The sequence below is a fragment of the Musca autumnalis genome, unplaced genomic scaffold, assembly GCF_047663935.1.
Source record: "Musca autumnalis isolate F117 unplaced genomic scaffold, ASM4766393v1 scaffold_1, whole genome shotgun sequence".
Taxonomy (NCBI): Eukaryota; Metazoa; Arthropoda; class Insecta; order Diptera; family Muscidae; genus Musca; species Musca autumnalis.
The window spans coordinates 196849397-196869383 of NW_027411644.1; the positions used below are offsets into that span (position 1 = coordinate 196849397).

General features: G+C 36.6%; 1 protein-coding gene across 1 annotated transcript in view; it reads right to left on the reverse strand.

The window, feature by feature from the left end:
* LOC141388926 (uncharacterized) overlaps nt 1–19690 on the reverse strand; it is a 58012-nt gene extending 38322 nt beyond the window's left edge. Inside the window, exon 1 of the mRNA XM_073959693.1 lies at nt 19200–19690. The gene's annotated coding sequence lies outside the window, so the exon portion shown is untranslated. The remainder of the gene's footprint in view (nt 1–19199) is intronic.
* Nucleotides 19691–19987: the final 297 nt, after the last annotated feature.

The following is a 19987-nucleotide window of genomic DNA, read 5'->3' on the forward strand; positions in this document are numbered from 1 at the left end:
TCTTGAGGCTTTCTATAGACAGAGGATCCTCTGTTGAGGTCTTTCATAGACGAATAACTCCTCTTGACGTCATCTATAGACATAAGACCTGGTCTTGAGTTCTTCTATACACAAAATACCTCCTCTTAAGGTCTGTTATATATGGAAAAACTCCCCCTTGATATCTTCTATAGAAAAAAGTCCTCTTGAGGTCTTCTATAGACAGAAAAGCGCCTCTTGGGATCTGCTGTAGACGGATGATCTAACGTTGAAGTCTTATATTGACAAAGGAACTCCTCTTGAGGTTTTCTATGAACAGAAGACCTGCTCTAGAGGCCTCCTCTTGAGGTTTGCTGTAGACAATGACCTCATTTTGAGGTCTGCTGTAGACAGAATATCTTCTCTTGAGCTCTGCTGTAGAAAATCTTTCCTCTTGAGGTCTCCTAAAGAGAGAAGTCCTACTCTTAAGGTTTTCTATAGAGATAAGATATATTGATTGAGGTCTTCCATAGACAAGAATCCTCCTGAAGTCCTCTAGAGACAGAAGATTTCCTTTTGAGTTATTATATAGATAGACCCCTTTAAACAGAAGACCACATCTTGAGGTTTTCTATAGACAGAAGACCTCCTCTTCTAAGGACATAAGACTCTCTCTTGAGGTCTTCTATAGACAGAATAGTCTTTCATTAGGAAGACCTCTCTCCCTCAGATATAAGGCCTCTTCTTGGGTTCACCTAAGAACAGAAGAGGTCTTCTAAAGACAGAGGATCCTCTTTTCAGGTCTTCTATAGACAAAAGACCTCCTCTGTAAGTCATCTATAGACAGAAGACATCCTCCTGAGGTCTTCGATAAAGAGAAAATCGCCTCTTGAAATCTTCGATAAAGAGAAAACCTCCTTTTGCGGTCTTCTACAACAGAAAGCCTTCTCTTAAAGTCATGTATAGACAAAAGTCCACATCTCTAGGTCTTCTAAAGACAGAAGACATCCTCTTGAGGTCTTCTATAAACAGAAGACAGAAGACCACCTTTTGAGGTCTTCTGTAGGCATCAGACCTTCTCTTGGTGTTTTATATAGACAGACTTATAGACTTGAGCCTTGAGTTCTTCTAAAGAGAGAAGGTCACTTTTTAAGGTCCTCTATAGACAGAATACATCTTGAGTTCTTTTATAAACACAGGATATCGTGAGGCCTTCTTTCGGCATTAGACATTGTGAGGCCTTCTGCAGATTAATGAACACATAATAACAAATTCACGACTTATAAATGTGCATTTCCTTATTATGTTAAAAATTAAAAACTATTTGCATATGTATTGCCCACCACTGTAAATGTCTTCTGTTTATCGTTGTTTATTTACTTGAGTCTCAGATGGATAATAAAAATTAATAAATTATGTGAGTAAGTTTAACAAAAGAGATCATCTTAAGCACGAATGTGATATAAAAATGTTGAAATAAAAAAAAAAAACTTGAGCTCTTTGCATGAGTGGAGAAATTGAAAGTGCTCTTAAACGTCCGTTATACATATAACATTGTTATATAATCTTAAAATAAAATTATTGGTAAATTATCTATGCTGTTTATGAGGCACATGTTTCATCTTATCGAGGAAAAATTAAAAAGGGAGGACAATTAAGTTTCAGTATTACCAAATTAATAGAAAATTAATTTTGAGATTTCGTAATCTTTTATTTTTAAAAATGTATATACCATCTCTAGGAATAATTTTCTGCTAGTCGCAAAAAATTATCAGTTCCCATGTTTAACGAGTTATAACTAACAAACTTTACACTTGTTTCTAATTACAAGATTTCGAAAAAATAACATAATTGTAGAATGATTTGTAGCAGTATTCCAATACTCCCCACGCCTTCGCCGCACATTATGAGAAGATTTGTTAGCAGCCCATTGTGATAATGTAATTAATGTTTTGATTTACAACAACAACATCAAAAAATCAGAAAAGAACCACGATAGTTATGCTACCGAACAAAAAATAATTATTCGCTTACGTTTCACAGCATGAGTCAGTAGAAATTTTCCCTGCCTCGTTCACCGCCTATAAATTACAATTTAACATTTCCTCTCTTCCTATTTCCGTGCAAATTAATTAGGCGTGTGAAATATGGGGGTATGTGTGCGATGAGAATAGCAAAGAATTACTCGCTGATGCCATGATGTAATAAATAATTATTCCTTTGCTTTAGAATGAAACGGCGTTTACACCATCAAAATATTTACCACCATCAGGTCGTTCAAAAATGAACATATCATTTACAATTTATGATTAATGACAAATGAATCATCAAAAGAAAATTAAAATAATCGTGGTTATTTTTTAATTATCATTTACATAAATTTTATGCTTCTTCAAAGAACTTCTCATAAAGATTTCACAGAAACTATTTTCTTTATTCTTAATTTTATTCTTAATAAATATTTTTATTTGAATTGTTGTTGTTGCTGCGAAAAGTAAAGTTCACGCATTTTAAATTCACTTAAGCATTTTGTATGTAAAGTCATTAATGCTCACGCAATACAAAGGTTTTAAAGGTCCAACTGACAGACTGTCTGTCTTATTATTACGTTAACATTTTTTATTCCCAAAAAATAAAAAATAAATAACAAAGAATCGTAAAAATGCTATAAACGTTTAGTCTTTCTTTTAAGTTCAAGTGCAAAAACCACCCTAAAGGCATTTCAAAAGACAGCCATGCGAGTAGATTGTGGAGTTATTCTAAAACGTAAGAATTGTATTTGATAAAACAAAAGACTTAAGAAACGAACATAAACAAATATTAAATATTCTATTTTTAACAAAATATTAAGAGGTGGGAAATGGCTAAATGTCCGAATGGAAACCTAAAGAAAAGAAGTAAACACAATACACGGTGCTCTTGAACCAACTTTAAATGAAAGGAGCTTACACCTGGGAAGTTTTTGCGCATTCTGAAACTACAATGATCATAAATAAGAAAAAATGAAAAAAAATCGCCAGAGTGTTTTTTAAATAAATCGCGGTCAAAGTTCACATATTCAGAGTTTTTTCTACAAGATTGTCGTTTAGAATATTTTTGTAGGATTTGCCATTTTTGAAATATTGAAGTTCAAATTGGGATTTTTCACTGACTGTATCGTCTCCTTATAAAACAATGTCATGGCTGCAATTTTCCATCTTAAACTTATATATCTCAAAAATGGTGGAACCTAAGAAGAAATTACGAAAGCCATTCTTGTTTAGAATTTTCACGGCTATAACCCTATTTCGATACCGTTTTCAAGCAAACCGTGAAAACCTAACAAAAAACCTAAAAAAATGTGATCTGAACTTCCATATCTCAAAAACGGTAAAACGTAGGAAGAAATCATAACAGTCAATCCTCTAGAGAATTTTCACAGCTACAAAATTTTCTTTAGTCCCAATTCGATAGGACTTGCGGTTTCCAAGTAAAATTGGCCGCGATTTATTTTAAAATTCCTTCAGCAAATTTTTCTTGTTTTTGGATTTTCTCATCTAAAAACATTGCTGTTTGAGTATCAGAAAACAACGTCCCAGATGAAAGCGGTTTTTATTTAACGTTAGTTAAGGCGCACCGTACATGACATTGTTTTATAAGGAGGCGATACAGTCAGGGCATTGTCTCAATTTGAACTTCGATATCTCCAAAATTATAAAACCTACGAAAATATCATAATGGACTATTTTGTAGAGAATTTTCATTGCTACAACATTTTCTTTTGTTCCATTTTGATAGGGCTTGCGATTTCAAAGCAAAATCGTGAAAACCTAAAATACACTAAAAATGTGCACTAAGACCGCGATTTACACTGTGCAACATTTTTAAGGTGATCTTGTGCAAAAAATTCGAACTGGAGATTTTTTGAAAGTACAGACCCAAACGACAAGAAACCTTAGTTGGGTTTTGTTGTGTCAGATCCAGCTCGGATTTTATGGCCCCATCTAAACATGGTTAAATATTGAGTTTTTAAAGAAATTCGGGGCTATATCCCTGAAACCAATGCGTATCTTCTTCTGACCTCTGAAGCAAATTTGTAGAAAAGGACAAGAATAAAATATTTGGAAAAATAATGAACTCGAAAAACTACATTTATTGCCTCAAATTTCAAAATATATGCAAAAATTCCACAATTTTTATACATTTCGCCCTGTATCTCAAAACCGTTAATTTTTTTCTGAATATTTTCTTTTGGGAAAATATACCCTGGAATGTAATACACAACTCTTCGGAACATGTCATTGTTGTAAAATGCCTCTATCCCGTTGTTTTCAGTACATTTTTCAACGACGATTTAATAAAAATGTCAATAATGTAGTGAAATACGAAATGCGAGAATAAACTGTTGGTGTGAACTGTGTTTGAAATGCGTGTTGTAAAAGATATGATGCAAAATACCGCTGAAACAACATGAAGTAAGCATTTTAGAGTTTCAGAATGTTCTAAAGAATTGTTGAGAACTTTATTTATTTTTGCAAAAGTTTACTTGGTTCAACTCCCAATAGTTTAGCCGATACTGACCAGAATTTCAGCAATTATGTAAAATTTTCTATATTTTATAGATTTTGATGCCCTAGATGGAGTTTTTCTTATGTAGTGTTTTGGGTGACGTAGGGGATGGAAGATACCAAGGAACGGTCCTGACCGGTTTTAACATGGCAAAGCCCAGGATTTATCTTGGTCCCTCTTTCATCCCAAGTGGACACTGACCTCCCCGTGGTGTCACCTGGGGAACTGCCTTTAACACCCGTTAAAGGTAGTGAGCTAACATGTGCCGCGCGTTCACCCATAAGAACGTTAAAAACTTGGGTTTGGGCGTCGGGTTAGAAAAAACAGCCCCTAGAAAAAACAGCCTACTATGAAAAAACGAAAGAAAAGAAAAACAAACCCCTCTAAAGTTGACGAACCCCGCAAACGTTTTAAGGACCATGATCTGCGAATCTGTACCTGGAATGTTCGCACTCTTTATAGAGAAGGTGCAGTCTTCGCATTGGCAGACGTACTTGGAAAGTACAAGACCGATATTACTGCCATACAGGAAATACGATGGATTGGGAAAGGCGTCACAACAACACCTAAAGGTGACGCACTGTATTATAGCTGCCATGACGTAAAGCATGAGTTTGGTTGTGGATTCGTAGTTAGTCGGAGACTAAAACATCTTGTATCCAGCTTCACTCCAGTGAATGAAAGACTTGCTGCAATTCGAATAAAAGCTAAATTCTTCAACATCAGCTTTATTTGCGCTCATGCTCCCACTGAAGAAAAGGATGAACAGACCAAAGATATATTTTACGAGCGCTTAGAAGATACATATGACCGTTGCCCTGCCCATGACATTAAAATCATTCTAGGCGATTTTAATGCCAAAATTGGAAAGGAGAATATCTTTGGCCCAACAGTCGGGAAATTCAGTCTCCACAGTGAAACATCTGACAATGGTATGAGACTGATAGACTTTGCAGCTGCAAAAAACATGGTAGTTAGCAGTACCAGATTTAATCATCTCGATATTCATAAGGGCACCTGGCTGTCTCCAGATCAGAAAACAAGAAACCAAATTGATCATGTTGTGATAGATGGAAGACATTCATCGAGCGTGTTGGATGTACGATCGTTCCGAGGCGCAAACATTGATTCGGACCACTACCTTGTTGCAGCAAAGGTACGCACCCGCTTAAACGTAGCAAACAAAGTACGAACAGACACAACACGAAAGTTAGACATCGGTAAGCTGCAATCACAACAGATAGCCACAGCATATTCCACTCAACTAGCCCAATTGCTTAATCAAAGCCCTCCTCATCCCGATAACATATCAGCGCAATGGCAAAGCATTGCCCACTCCATGCAAACAGCCGCAAAATCCATACTTGGATACCAGAGACCTCCACCAAGGAATCCATGGTATGATGAGTAGTGTCGTGCTGCCACCGAAGAGAAAAATGCGGCATATAAGGCTACTTTACAATCCGTAGCAACGCGTAGCGCACGAGAGAGATATAGGGAGAAAAGGAGAGAGGAGAAACGTCTTTTCCGCAGGAAAAAGAGAGAGATGGAAAAGCGGGAGTGTGAAAAAATCGAGATGTACAGGAGCCAGAATGAAGTCCGAAAATTCTACCAAAGAGTCAAGCATCAAACTGATGGCTTTGGTACAGGCACATCCTCCTGTAGAGACCAGCAAGGTAATTTGGTAACTGATACAGATAGTGTACTCAGGATATGGAAAGAACATTTTTCAAATCTGTTGGTATCCAATAGCAGCGAAGACGACGAAGATACCACAGTCCCAATCCCAGAAGATGGTATTGAATGTATACCGCCCAGCCAAGATGAGGTAAAGACAGCAATAAATCGGCTGAAGAATAATAAGGCAGCAGGGGCCGATGGCTTACCAGCCGAGCTGTTCAAAACCGGAGGCGACACGCTGATAAGGTGTATTCATCAGCTAGTTAGCACCATCTGGCAGGAAGAACGAGTACCCGACGATTGGAACCTGAGTATCCTGTGCCCCGTCCACAAGAAGGGAGATAAGACTGTATGCTCTAATTATAGGGGCATAAGTCTACTCCCTATTGCCTACAAGATCGTGTCAGGGATATTGTGCGAACGACTAAAGCCAATGGTCAACGAGATTATTGGACCATACCAATGCGGCTTTAGACCTGGCAAGTCCACCATTGACCAGATATTTACCCTGCGGCAAATCCTGGAGAAGACCCAAGAGATGCAGATCGACACCTACCACCTTTTTGTCGATTATAAAGCAGCCTTCGACAGTCCGCTGCGCTCAAAGGTATTCCAAGCCATGTCTGAATTTGGTATTCCCGCAAAGCTCATCCGGCTTTGTAAAATGACTTTAACTGACACGAGGTCCTCAGTTAAAATAGGAAAGAACCTCTCCGAAGAGTTTGGTACCAAAAGAGGTTTCAGACAAGGAGACAGCCTTTCGTGTGACCTCTTCAACATCCTGCTAGAAAAGGTTATACGAGAGGCAAACGTCAAAAGAAGTGGCACAATCTACACCAATAGTCACATGTTACTTGCTTATGCTGATGATATAGACATCATGGGTCGATCAGTAAAAGAAGTAACTGATACCTTTATAAAAGTCGAAGGAGAATCTGCTAAGGTGGGTCTGGCGGTAAACGGTGAGAAGACCAAGTTGATGGTGTCGACGCGCAATGCGTCCATTGAGCTCGGACCGACTGTGGAAGTTGGTTCCTATAATATTGAGGTAGTAAAAGACTTCGTCTACCTCGGCACCTCCGTCAACACAACAAACGACATCAGTTGTGAAATAAAAAGAAGAATTGTATTGGCCAACAGATGCTACTTTGGATTAAGTAAGCAGTTTAAAAACAAAGCCACATCTCGTCAAACAAAAATAACGCTCTACAAAACACTGATACTACCCGTGCTGATGTATGGCTCCGAAGCCTGGGTACTTGCGCAAGCAGACGTGGCAGTGCTTGGTGTGTTTGAGAGAAAAATTCTTCGAAAGATCTACGGACCAATCTGCGTTGACGGTGAATATCGACGTCGCATGAACCACGAGCTGTATCTGCTATACAACGACATCAATATTGTTAAACGTATCGAGATGCAGCGATTGCGTTGGCTAGGCCATATCAAAAGAATGAGCGATGATGAACCCACTAAAAAGGCGTATGAATACATGCCACATGGCGGTGCACGCAGAATTGGCAGGCCAAGGAATAGATGGCGCAAACAAGTGGATGATGAGATGACAAGGCGCGGTATTCCAGAGAGCAAAGCAACAAATAGAGAGGAATGGAGATCTCTTCTTACTTCGGCCTATAGAACAAATGTTCTGTAATGGGCCAGCTAAGTAAGTAAGTAAGTGTTTTCAAAAGATAAGTTCTACTAGTTTAGGGCTACAATATTACTAAAAACAGCAAGCCCAAATTCCTATTCGTTGCTGAGATAAAGGCCCGATAAATGCAAAAAAGTGTAGATTTAGCCCGGTTTAGATGAGGCCATAAAATCCGAACTGGATCTGAGAGGACAAAACCCTACTAGGGTTTTTGTAGTCTAAATATGTACTTTCAAAAAATGCACACTAGAAGTTGTTTGCATTTTCAGTGTTGCATAGTGTTATTTAAAAAGCGCTACGGCGATTTTTGTTTTTTATACCCTCCACCATAGTATGGAGGGTATATTAAGTTTGTTTTTCCGTTTGTAACGCATTGAAATACTCATTTGCGACCCTATCAGGGTAAAATTCTGAGTCGATCTGTGCATGTCCGTCCGTCCGTCTGTGGTAATCACTCTAGCATCCACAAAAATGGAGATAGAACGCTGAAATTTTGGGAAAATGCGTCTTTTGTTTGCAGGCAGGTCAAGTTCGATGATGGGCTATATCGGTCCACGTTTTGGTATAGCCCCCATATAACGGTACCCCCCGATTTACGGTATTTTGCCGTTTTTAGTTACATTTTCTGACCGATTTAGCTATAGTTTGACATTTAGGGTTCTTAAGTGTCAGTAAACTTATATAACAAAAGTTGTGGACATAGGTCCACGTTTTGGTATAGCCCCCATATAACGGTACCCCCGATTTACGGTATTTTGACGTTTTTAGTTACATTTTCAGACCGATGTAGCTATAACTTGAAATTTAGGGTTCTTAAGTATCAATAAACTTATATATCGAAAGTTGTGGACATAGGTCCACGTTTTGGTATAGCCCCCATATATCGGTACCCCCCGATTTACGGTATTTTGCCGCTTTTAACTACATTTTCATACCGATTTAGCTATAATTTGACATTTAGGGTTCTTAAGTGTCAGTAAACTTATATAACAATAGTTGTGGACATAGGTCCACGTTTTGGTATAGCCCCCATATAACGGCACCCCTCGATTTACGGTATTTTGACGTTTTTAGCTACATTTTCAGACCGATGTAGGTATAATTTAACATTTAGGGTTCCTAAGTGCCAATAAACTTATATAACAAAAGTTGTGGACCGATTTAGCTATAATTTGACATTTAGGGTTCTTAAGTGTCAATAAACTTATATAACAAAACTAGTGGACATAGGTCGATGTTTTGAAATAGCCCCCATATAACGTTACCGCCCGATTTCAGGTATTTTGACGTTTTAAGTCACATTTTTAGACCGAATTAGCTATAATTTGGTATTTAGGGTTCTTAGTGACCAACAAACTTATATTCGAAAAAAATTATGAACATAGGTCCATGTTTTGGTATAGCCCCATATAACGGTATCTCCCGATTTTCGGTATTTTGAGAATTTTACCTACAAGTTTTAACCGAATTATCTGTAATTTGACATTTGAAATTCTTAGTGGTCACCACACCTCACCACCAAAAATTGTCAAGAAAGGTCGATGTATTGATAAAGCCCCCATATAAAAGTACCTCCCGATTTTCAGTAATTTGATGATTTTAGGTACAATATTAAACCGAACTAGAAGTAATTCGACATTTGAAGTTCTTAGTGATCACAACACCTCTCCATCAAATATTGTCAACATAGGTCCATGTTCGGATATAGCTCCCATATAACGGTACCTCCCAATTTTCAGTAATTTGGCAATTTTAGCTGCAATTTTTAACCAAACTAACTGTAATTTGCCATTTGAAGGTTGTAGTGGTCACCACACATCTGCATCAACAATTTTCAACATAGCCCCAATATGTATAACGATACTTCCCGATTTTCGGTACTTTGAGGATTTTACTTAAAATGTTTAACCGAACGTAGGTCCATGTTTTGGTATAGCCCCAAAACAAACCTCCCAATTTTCCGTACCTTGGCTTTATTTTTTGGACGAACTTTCTGTAATTTGAAATTTAAAAGCCAACAAATATTCTGCAACAACATACCTCCGAACTAGCTGTTAACGACATTTAAAGTTCCCACGTTAAGTACCGATTTTCGGTATTTTGGGGATTCTAGCTACAATTTTTAACCGAATTAGGAGTTATTTGACATTAAAGGCTCCCATCAAAAACTGTCAACATAGGTCCATGTTTTATTATAACCCCTATATAACGGTACCTTCCAATTTCTAGCCCACCAAAAATTGTCAACATACATAGTTCCTCCCGAATGAAGCTTTTTATGTACATTATCTGACATTTTAACGTACCCACTTAAAGTTGGGTACAGGAATGAAAATTAATTACTCAATTTTAGTTCAGAATATTTTATGGTGGAGGGTATGAAAAGTTCGGCCCGGCCGAACTTAACGCTTTTGTACTTGTTTTTTTTTTTGGTTTTTTGATTTTTTCTTATCTATGAACATTGGAGTTTCAGAATCCGCCAAAACTTCCCAGGTGTAAACTCATTTCATTTCAAGTTGGTTCAAGAGCACCGTGAATACTTCTGACGTCTATATGTTTTTTTTTTTTTTGAGGTTTTGGACCAATTTCTAGAACCGCATACACAACGTTTTGCCAAAAATTTAAAAACGATCCCAAAAATTTAAAAACTAATCCTTAAACTACACTCTTTCCAAACTTTGGGAGGGAGGTACCCGAAGAAGTGGCCCAATGTAGTCAATATTCGGACATAATCCGAGTCTGTTTGGACCAAATCGGGGTTTCCAGTTTAGTTGGTACCGGCAGGCTTTTTTGGAGATTTTGGTACATTATGTCAGGAAGTATGGACTTGTCCCCGAAAAAATTGTCCATATTCGAACCCGACCTGTGAAAGTAATATTATTATATGCAAAGTTATGACCAATTCGGTTACTCCCTTCGAAGTTATCGTGCGCATCATTTTAGCGAAAATGTACGAACTTTTGTGGTGGAGGTACCGAAAGGAGTGAACCGATATGGCCTATCTTCGAACTTAAACTAAGTTTATACAAAATACTACTATACCCAAAATTTGAACCAAATCAGTAGATCCATTCGAAAGTTACAGTGCACACCACAGACGGGCGGATATGGTTAAATCGACTTGAAATTGTCTGAAACGGATTTCGTCCAAACATACTTGGGATCTTAAACCATTATTTCGATGAAGCACAAAGTGTATATACCCTCTTCAGTCTACAGGCTAAGGGTATGAAAACTTGGGTAGGTCGTCGAGATAGTAACGTACCGCTATAAAACCATTTGTATACTTACCTCTGAACACCGCGCTTTCATTAATCATGGGAAAGCAAATTGTCGTAGTTTCATTGAGTTCACTAATCATCGCTTCAGAGATCTACCAACCCTCCTGATGTTCCAAGATATCATCACTGATGTAGCCGCCTGCCATAAACTTGCTGGTGGTACTCAAAGTTTTTCAAGGAAGACGGAATTAGAAAATGAGCTTTGTCATACCAACCTCATTGACCCCAGAGTCAAGGAGCTGACACTGAAAACACTGTGCAAAAAAATTAAATTTTTTCAAAATGATGGGAAAAACCGTGTACATTATGAAAGTAGAGCTAAAAATATGAGACACGTGTATCGGCGTTTTTAAAGTTTACGTCGGAAAGTAATTAAAATAGGCGGGGCAAGTTCCGCCCATTTTTAATATCTTCGAAATATTCGAATTAAGATATCTTTGAATCCTTGCATTTCAGGTATATAGTGTCTTTAGCAACTTTACTCAGGAGGGTTTGGGGAATATTCTTGATAAAAATTTTAACACTCATGCGGTTCATCAAAGGGGTCTTTTTTGTCCTTTTTTTGAAAATCTTTCAAAAACTCCTTAAAAATGTGATCGTATCAAATCCAAATATTCTACAAAATTGTTCGCCATAAAATTTTACTATGGATCTCAGAATACACCAAATCTGTAACTCTTGTTTAATCGCCAGGAATCTCTAAAAATGAAAAACACGTTTTAGGGTTAAAGTCGGACTTCATCTGAGTTTATTCAAAATTGTCCCACAAAACAAAATTTTAGAGAAATGATGTCAGAGACAAAAATATTCTTCATCAAATTTCACTATGGGTCATCAAAGAAATAGAATGTCTATTTACATTTTATAGCATGAAAATATCAGTATCAATTTTGCTGAAAAACATGAAAATATTTCCCAATTTTTTTTGATGAAAAATTTTTCCTTCTTTTTTCGAGTTGATACATGGAAGTAAAATACAACTTGGTTATAGGTGAAAAGTGTCAAGGGATGAAAAATTCTACACAAAATTTCACTATGAGTTTCAAAATAAACCATATATCTATGTATACTATTTCCTTAAAAAATTAGATTACAAATTTATATATATTAGGATGAAATTATATGTTTTAATTTTGGACTGTTAGTTTTACATAATTCCATACTGGATCAAAATCTAGCAAAATCCTTTACTTTTTGGGAATATTGTTAAAGAAAGAAATGTCCAAAAGAAATTTCATTGTGAGTCTCTGAATAAAAGAAATCTGTAACCATAACGTATAACATTCTTAGCAGCCCTTGTTTTTGGTGTAGGGTTTAGGGCCGTATTTTACAATTTTAAACCAGATTGTCGTTGTGATTAAAAAATATAAATATATTATTGATGGTTTTTCGTTATAAATTCATACAGAAGATGTTGTGTGTTCAATTAAAATAGCTTTAAAAACATTTGTGGTGAATACATATTTGAAAAATATAGAAAACCCACATCGGACCTGCCAAAATGGCGTATTTTTAATACTTTTAACTTAAATTACATATTTAGGATAACCCATTGGTTGCTTATATTGTATGTGAAAATACATTAGAGGTCTACGGCTATGGTCCAGTGAAAATATAGGTGTCATATAGGCTCTCACATGTACAATTTGGCGTGGTCTAAAAAACTACAATGATGGGACTCACTCCTACTTTGGGGGCATTTACGTAATTAACTATAGCAATTGACGTAAATAGCTGTATCATGAATGACCATAACGAACCCAGTTAGGATATATCCATTTATGTCAATTGCTATAGTTAATTACGTAAATGCCACCAAAGTAGGAGTGAGTCCCATCATTGTAGTTTTTTGGACCACACCAAATTGTACATGTGAGGGCCTATATGACACCTATATTTTCACTGGACCATAGCCGTAGACTTCAAATGTATTTTCACATACAATACAAGCAACCAATGGGTTATCCTAAATATGTAATTTAAGTTAAAAGTATTAAAAATACGCCATTTTGGCAGGTCCGATCTGGGTTTTCTACATTTTTCAAATATATATTCACCACAAATGTTTTTAAAGCTATTTTAATTGAACGCACAACATCTTCTGTATGAATTTATAACGAAAAACCATCAATAAGATATTTATATTTTTTAATCAACGACAATCCGGTTAAAAATTGTAAAATACGGCCCTAAACCCTACACCAAAAACAAGGGCTGCTAAGAATGTTATACGTTATGGTTACAGATTTCTTTTATTCAGAGACTCACAGCGAAATTTCTTTTGGAACATTTCTTTCTTTAACAATATTCCCAAAAAGTAAAGGATTTTGCTAGATTTTTATCCAGTATGCAATTATGTAAAATTAACAGTCCAAAATTAAAACATATAATTTCATCCTAATATATATAAATTTGTAATCTAATTTTTTAAGGAAATAGTGTACATAGATATATGGTTTATTTTGAAACTCATAGTGAAATTTTGTGTAGAATTTTTCATCCCTTGACACTTTTCACCTATAACCAAGTTGTATATTACTTCCATGTATCAACTCGAAAAAAGAAGGAAAAATTTTTCATCAAAAAAATTGGGAAATATTTTCCTGTTTTTTTTTCAGCAAAATTGTTACTGATATTTTCATGCTATAAAATGTAAATAGACATTCTATTTCTTTGGTGACCCATAGTGAAATTTGATGAAGAATATTTTTGTCTCTGACATCATTTCTCTAAAATTTTGTTTTGTGGGACAATTTTGAATAAACTCAGATGAAGTCCGACTTTAACCCTAAAATGTGTTTTTAATTTTTAGAGATTCCTGGCGATTAGCCAAGAGTTGCAGATTTGGTGTATTCTGATATCCATAGTAAAATTTTATGGCGAACAATTTTGTAGAATATTTGGATTTGATACGATCACATTTTTAAGGAGTTTTTGAAAGATTTTCAAAAAAAGGACAAAAAAGACCCCTTTGATGAACCGCATGAGTGTTAAAATTTTTATCAAGAATATTCCCCACACCCTCCTGAGTAAAGTTGCCAAAGACACTATATACCTGAAATGCAAGGATTCCAAGATATCTTAATTCGAATATTTCGAAGAAATTAAAAATGGGCGGAACTTGCCCCGCCTATTTTGGTTACTTTCCGACGTAAACTTTAAAAACGCCGATACACGTGTCTCATATTTTTAGCTCTACTTTCATAATCTACTCGATTTTTCTTGTCATTTTTTTTTGTTGTCGCACAGTGAAATTAACAGGTTGGTCGGTGAGCATAGGGATACGCAAGTCGACTTTCGATTAATCGATTCGTCGACTTTTTGGTTTGAATTGTCTAAACTTCACAGAAAATCGAAAGATCGATTTCTGTTTTGACTTTTAGATTTTTGTAGTATGTAACGACAAGAAAAGTAAAATTAAAAAACATTGTAATAACGCTGACAGAGATATAAGATCTGTTCGATAACTTCGCAAGTGAAAAATACTTGCTATACTTCTCAGTTCTCTTTTACTGAACAAGTTTGTTATCGAACAGCACTTTGTAAAAGCTTTTAATTTTGGGGTTATCGAACAGACCTATAAAGCCATTTTGTCAAGCATTTATGTGTAACAATCAAAAAATTCACTACGCCATAAATCAAACTTGATCTAAATACATTTTTGGGAATTTTTGGGAATAAAACCGAATGATTGAATAGTCGACTTTTCAGTTCTGAGTACAAATCGAAAAATCGATTTTTAAGATCTAAGAAAATAATCAAAAGATCGATTTTTTAACTAAAAATCAAAAGATCGAAATCTCGACTTTTGCTTTGAAATACGTAACCCTACTCTCGCACCCTGGAAAAAGGAAGAACGTACCGTTTAGCGACGTTACGCTGACTGGAGAATACCACCTCGCATAAGATCTCTTCCTGTCGAGGATGAACCAACACAATTTACAAAAGGTGATGTTGCGAATGTCATGAGGAACGCTAATGACATCCAAAGTGTTGAGCCCTAATGGTAATGCTGAAACAGCTAGATGAGCCGGGAGTCGAGTATTTCACCAAAGTTCTCAACCTGCTAGCTAGCCACACACATCGTTCCTGATGTCTGGAACATGGGCAGGGCGGTCCCGATACTGATGGATGCAAGCTTTATTCCTCCCCAGATGAAGAAATAGCTATTTAGTTGCGGTTCCCTAAGCAGCACAGTACGACAACAGCACCGCACGTCATCACCACACATATTAGTCGAGGACTCAACCAGAGCAACCTGTACGATAGAACAGTCATGGTGGCGCTCGACTTATCGACACTGTCAAGCATTCCACCCTGTTTGAGGATATTGAACAGACTACTCTCCTACCAAGTTCGAATCGTTGAATAATTAATTATGTGTGTGGACCCCGGGTGCCACCGTGGTACAATGGTATGCACGCCCGCCTTGCACGCAGAAGGTCGGGGGTTCGATTCTCCGGCCAGGCAACATCAAACATTTTTCAACTGTGTCAAAATACCCCTCAGTAATGTTGGCGACATTATCTGAGTATTTCAGCCTTGAAAAACTTCTCCACATGTGGTATTTTAAGACACGCCGTTCGGACTCAGCGATAAACAGTAGGTCCCATATCATTGAGCTAATATGAATCGGGGTGCACTCATTGATATGAGAGAAGTCTCCCTTGACCGTATGGGATGTTGTGGAACAATGTTTTGTTGTTTTATGTGTGGACTCCAATTTGACTGATCTTACCACGTATTTCCACACGAGAAAAGTGCAAATATCCGCCACTAAATCTACGGTCACACTGTTCACCATATGGACTGGAAGCACAATTTCGACAAACTGAGATTTAGGAACAAGGTTCTCAAGTCCCTAGCCGCCAACACTTTGGGTGCTGATAAAGAAACCTTGCACAGTGGTTCAGAATCGTTTTTTCCTGGTCGAAACTCGGTAACTTTTCAACGGATAGAGATATTTTTTATGTTCGACAGATAACATAATCACCATCCGATGCATTAAAAACATTCGAATTAGGTCTAGTAGTTGCAGTGGAATTCAAGGTCAAAGATAAAAAGTTGATTTTTTTATATTTTGCATCAATATATGACTGTTTTTGAGTTGTTCATATTTTCTAACTACTTAAAAAAGGTCAAACACAAATAAACAAACTATAAATATACAAAAAAAAAAAAAAAAAAATAAATAAAAAAAAAATTGGAAAAAATTTCTTTATTAAATTGTTCACATTTTCAAAAAAAAATGTTTTTTTTCTAAAATTAAAAAAATACTCCTTGTGTTTTCATAAATCTCATATAACTCTTATAAAAACTTATATATTAAAAGAATGTCCATTTGTGTAAAAAATATATAATTTATATGAGAAACGGCATGGAAAAACCACCCATTTTTACCCATGTAATTTAAAAAAGTGTTAAACGGTCTGATCGGTTCGGTTACAAAAGTACGTATGGGATGAAAGAGGGCACTCTCGGGCATCATTCTGTGCAAACGGAACTTTGTTCCAAGCTGTTCCCTAAAAGTTTTAGTCCACTAAATTTGGAATTTCACTAAAATTTAGTACCTGAAGAAAAATAAAATAGCGTACTTCTTGTAAACCCTGCGGTAATTCCTTGAAATGGTTCTTAATACAACAATCCTACCTACATAACAAAAAAACAAGTTTTCTTTTGAAACTGTAAAACCACCAAAAGCGTAATACCCCGGTTACACTTAACCGGATTAACCCAGTGGGTGTGGGTTTCAAAAGTCAATTCCATAGCGCAAACGGCAAATGTCAATTCCTTATGGGCAAACTCGAAAACAAACAAGATAATCGATTATACGATTTTCCCTCCAGACAAAAGTCGACTAGGGTTTTCAGACTTTTGACTGCAAAAAGTCGATTAATCGAAAGTCGACTTACCTATTCCTAGTACTGTTCTATGGGAACGTGGATCTATACCGACGAATTTCAGTCGGAAAGGGTTTTACCTCCAACGTAGGCTAAATACCAAATTTAAGCTGTTTCGGTGGCTGATTTTCGGTATTATGAAGGTTGTGGCCACGGACATTCAAAGTGTCGAAAATCGGGATTTATTAGGGCAATATTAAGGCGTGGACCTATACCTACAAATTTCATGTGGAAAGTTTTGTATCCCCAACGAAATCTAAATAAAGAAATTTCAGCAATTTCGGTGGAATATTGATGCCACAAACTTCAAAATAGCGAAAACCGGGATGTACCGTTCTATGGGGCTATATGAAGGCGAGGAGCTATACCGACAAATTTCATATGGGAAGTTTTATACCCCAAATGAAGACTAAATTATAAATTTCAACAATTTCGGTGGAATATTGATGCCACAAACTTCAAAATACCGAAACTCCAGAGGTACCGTTTTATGGGGGCTATATGAAGGCTTGGGCATATACCGACAAAATTCTGGGGGCAAGTTTTATGCCCCCAACGAAGACCAAATACCAAATTTCAGCCATTTTGGAGGAATATTGAGGCCACAACCTTGAAAATACCGAAAACCGGGAGGTATTCTTCTATGGCGGGCCTATATGAAGGCATGGAGCTATACCGACAAATTTCATATGTACAGTTTTATACCCCAAATGAAGACTAAATACCAAATTTCAACAATCTCGGTGGAATATTGATGTCACAAACTTCAAAATACCGGAAATCCGGAGGAACCGTTATATGGGGACTATAAGAAGGCATGGACCTATACCAACAAAATTCTGGGGGAAAGTTTTATACCCCAACGAAGAATATGAACCAAATTTCAGCCAATTCGGTGTGATAATGAAGCAAAAACCTTCAAAATACCGAAAATCGGGTGGTACCGTTCTATGGGGGCTATATGAAGGTGTGAACCTATACCAACAAATTTCTTATGAAACATTAAATATTCTTATGAAACATTAAATAAAGACCAAATACCAAATTTCACCAATTTCTGTGGAATATTGCGGCCACAACTTTAAAAATACCGAAAATAGGGAGGTACCGTTCTATGGGTGCTGTACTAACGCGTGGACCTATACCGACAAGTTTCTGGAGGAAAGTTTTATACCCCCAACGAAGACTAAATACCAAATTTCAGCCATTTCGGAGGAATATTGAGGCCACAATCTTGAAAACACCGAAAATCGGGAGGTACGTTCTATGGGGGCTATATGAAGGCGTGGACCTATGCTGACAAATTTCATTTGAATTGTTTAATACCCCAAGTGAAGACCAAATACCAAATTTCAGCCATTTCGGTGGATTATTGTGGCCACAACCTTCAAAATACCGAAAATCGGGAGGTACCGTTCTATGGGGGCTGTATGTAGTCGTGGACCTATACAGACAAATTTCGGGGGGAGTAGTTTTTTGTTCGCAACATACAGGTCGCATTTTTTGTCCGATTCAGCTGAAAATTGGGGACTACAACTTTTTTAGCCATAGGAAGAACGCTATTGCTTTTGGTGAAAATCGGTTCAGATTTGGATATAGCTCTCATATATATTTTCGCCCGATTTCACGTATTTGCTGCACCAAACACGCTATATACGTCCAATTTCGATGAAATTTGGAATGTGTGACTGAATTCAGTCTACAAATAAGTGTGCAAAATTATATTGAAATCGGTCCGGATTTGGATATAGCTCCCATATATATTTTCGGCCGATTTCACGTATTTCCTGTACCACACACGCTATATACGTCCGATTTTAATGAAATTTGGAATGTTTGACTGAATTCGGTCTAGAAATAAGTGTGCTAAATTATATCGAAATCGGTTCCGATTTGGATATAGCTCCCATATATATTTTCGGCCGATTTCACGTATTTTCTGTACCAAACACGCTATATATTTCCGATTTCGATGAAATTTGGAATGTGTGACCGAATTCAGTCTAGAAATAAAGGGTTCTTTTCTCCCAATTTTCAAAATCGGATGTGGCATAAAATCTGAACAAATAATAATAATTTCATAGTGGTTAAAATTACTCTTGCAATTTTAACTGACTATTTGACGGAGTCCGCTGTCGTTACTTATTTTCCAAATTCCACAATTCTAAAGAAAGAAATACTTACGTTAAAATTATTGTTTTTCTCCTTCAAAATGTTAATCCTTTTTCAGTGTTTTATTTTCGAATGGAATTTTCTGGGTATTTAATTTCACATAAATTACACACTTTTTTTAGATTCGTTTAGACAAACTTCTATTTAATCACTTCTTTAAGGCACTTATTTCGTTCCAAGTCTTCGGTTTCTATTTTTCCACTTTTTATTCTTTATTTTTCAACACAAGAAAGACATTAAAAAGTGAAGATTTTTTTTCAAATTCTTGAATTTTTTGCAGATTTTGTTTTCGTTTCGGTTTAAGAGTCTCTTTTTTTGTTTATTCGATACTCTTTTTCTTACACACGACAATTTCAATTAGTGGCAAAATTAAATGATTTGGCGTTACTCCCCCACTACGCTGATTTGTGGATATGGAATGGCGTTGTGGCTGTTAATGAGGAGGATGGTCGTCGGTTGGTGTGATGTGAACACCTTGAGCGGCAGCAAATAAATGAGATCTTGCGGCAAAATATTTTTGTATTTCTTTAAAACGAAAAACGAATGAAATTTCATAAAACAAAAAAAAAAAAAACAAACGTTACAGCAACAATCGCACACCGGCATCAACAACAGCACAAGTAGCAGCAGTGGAGGCAGCAGCAGCACCAACAACAACTACATCTCACCTCAAGTCATAAAACAAAAGATATTGTTAACTGCTTGATTGTTGAGACGTTAAGAAGCGGAGAAGGAGTAGAGGGGGGAGGGGTATTTAAGCCAAACTGAAAACAAACACTCGACACTTTACACTCACTGCG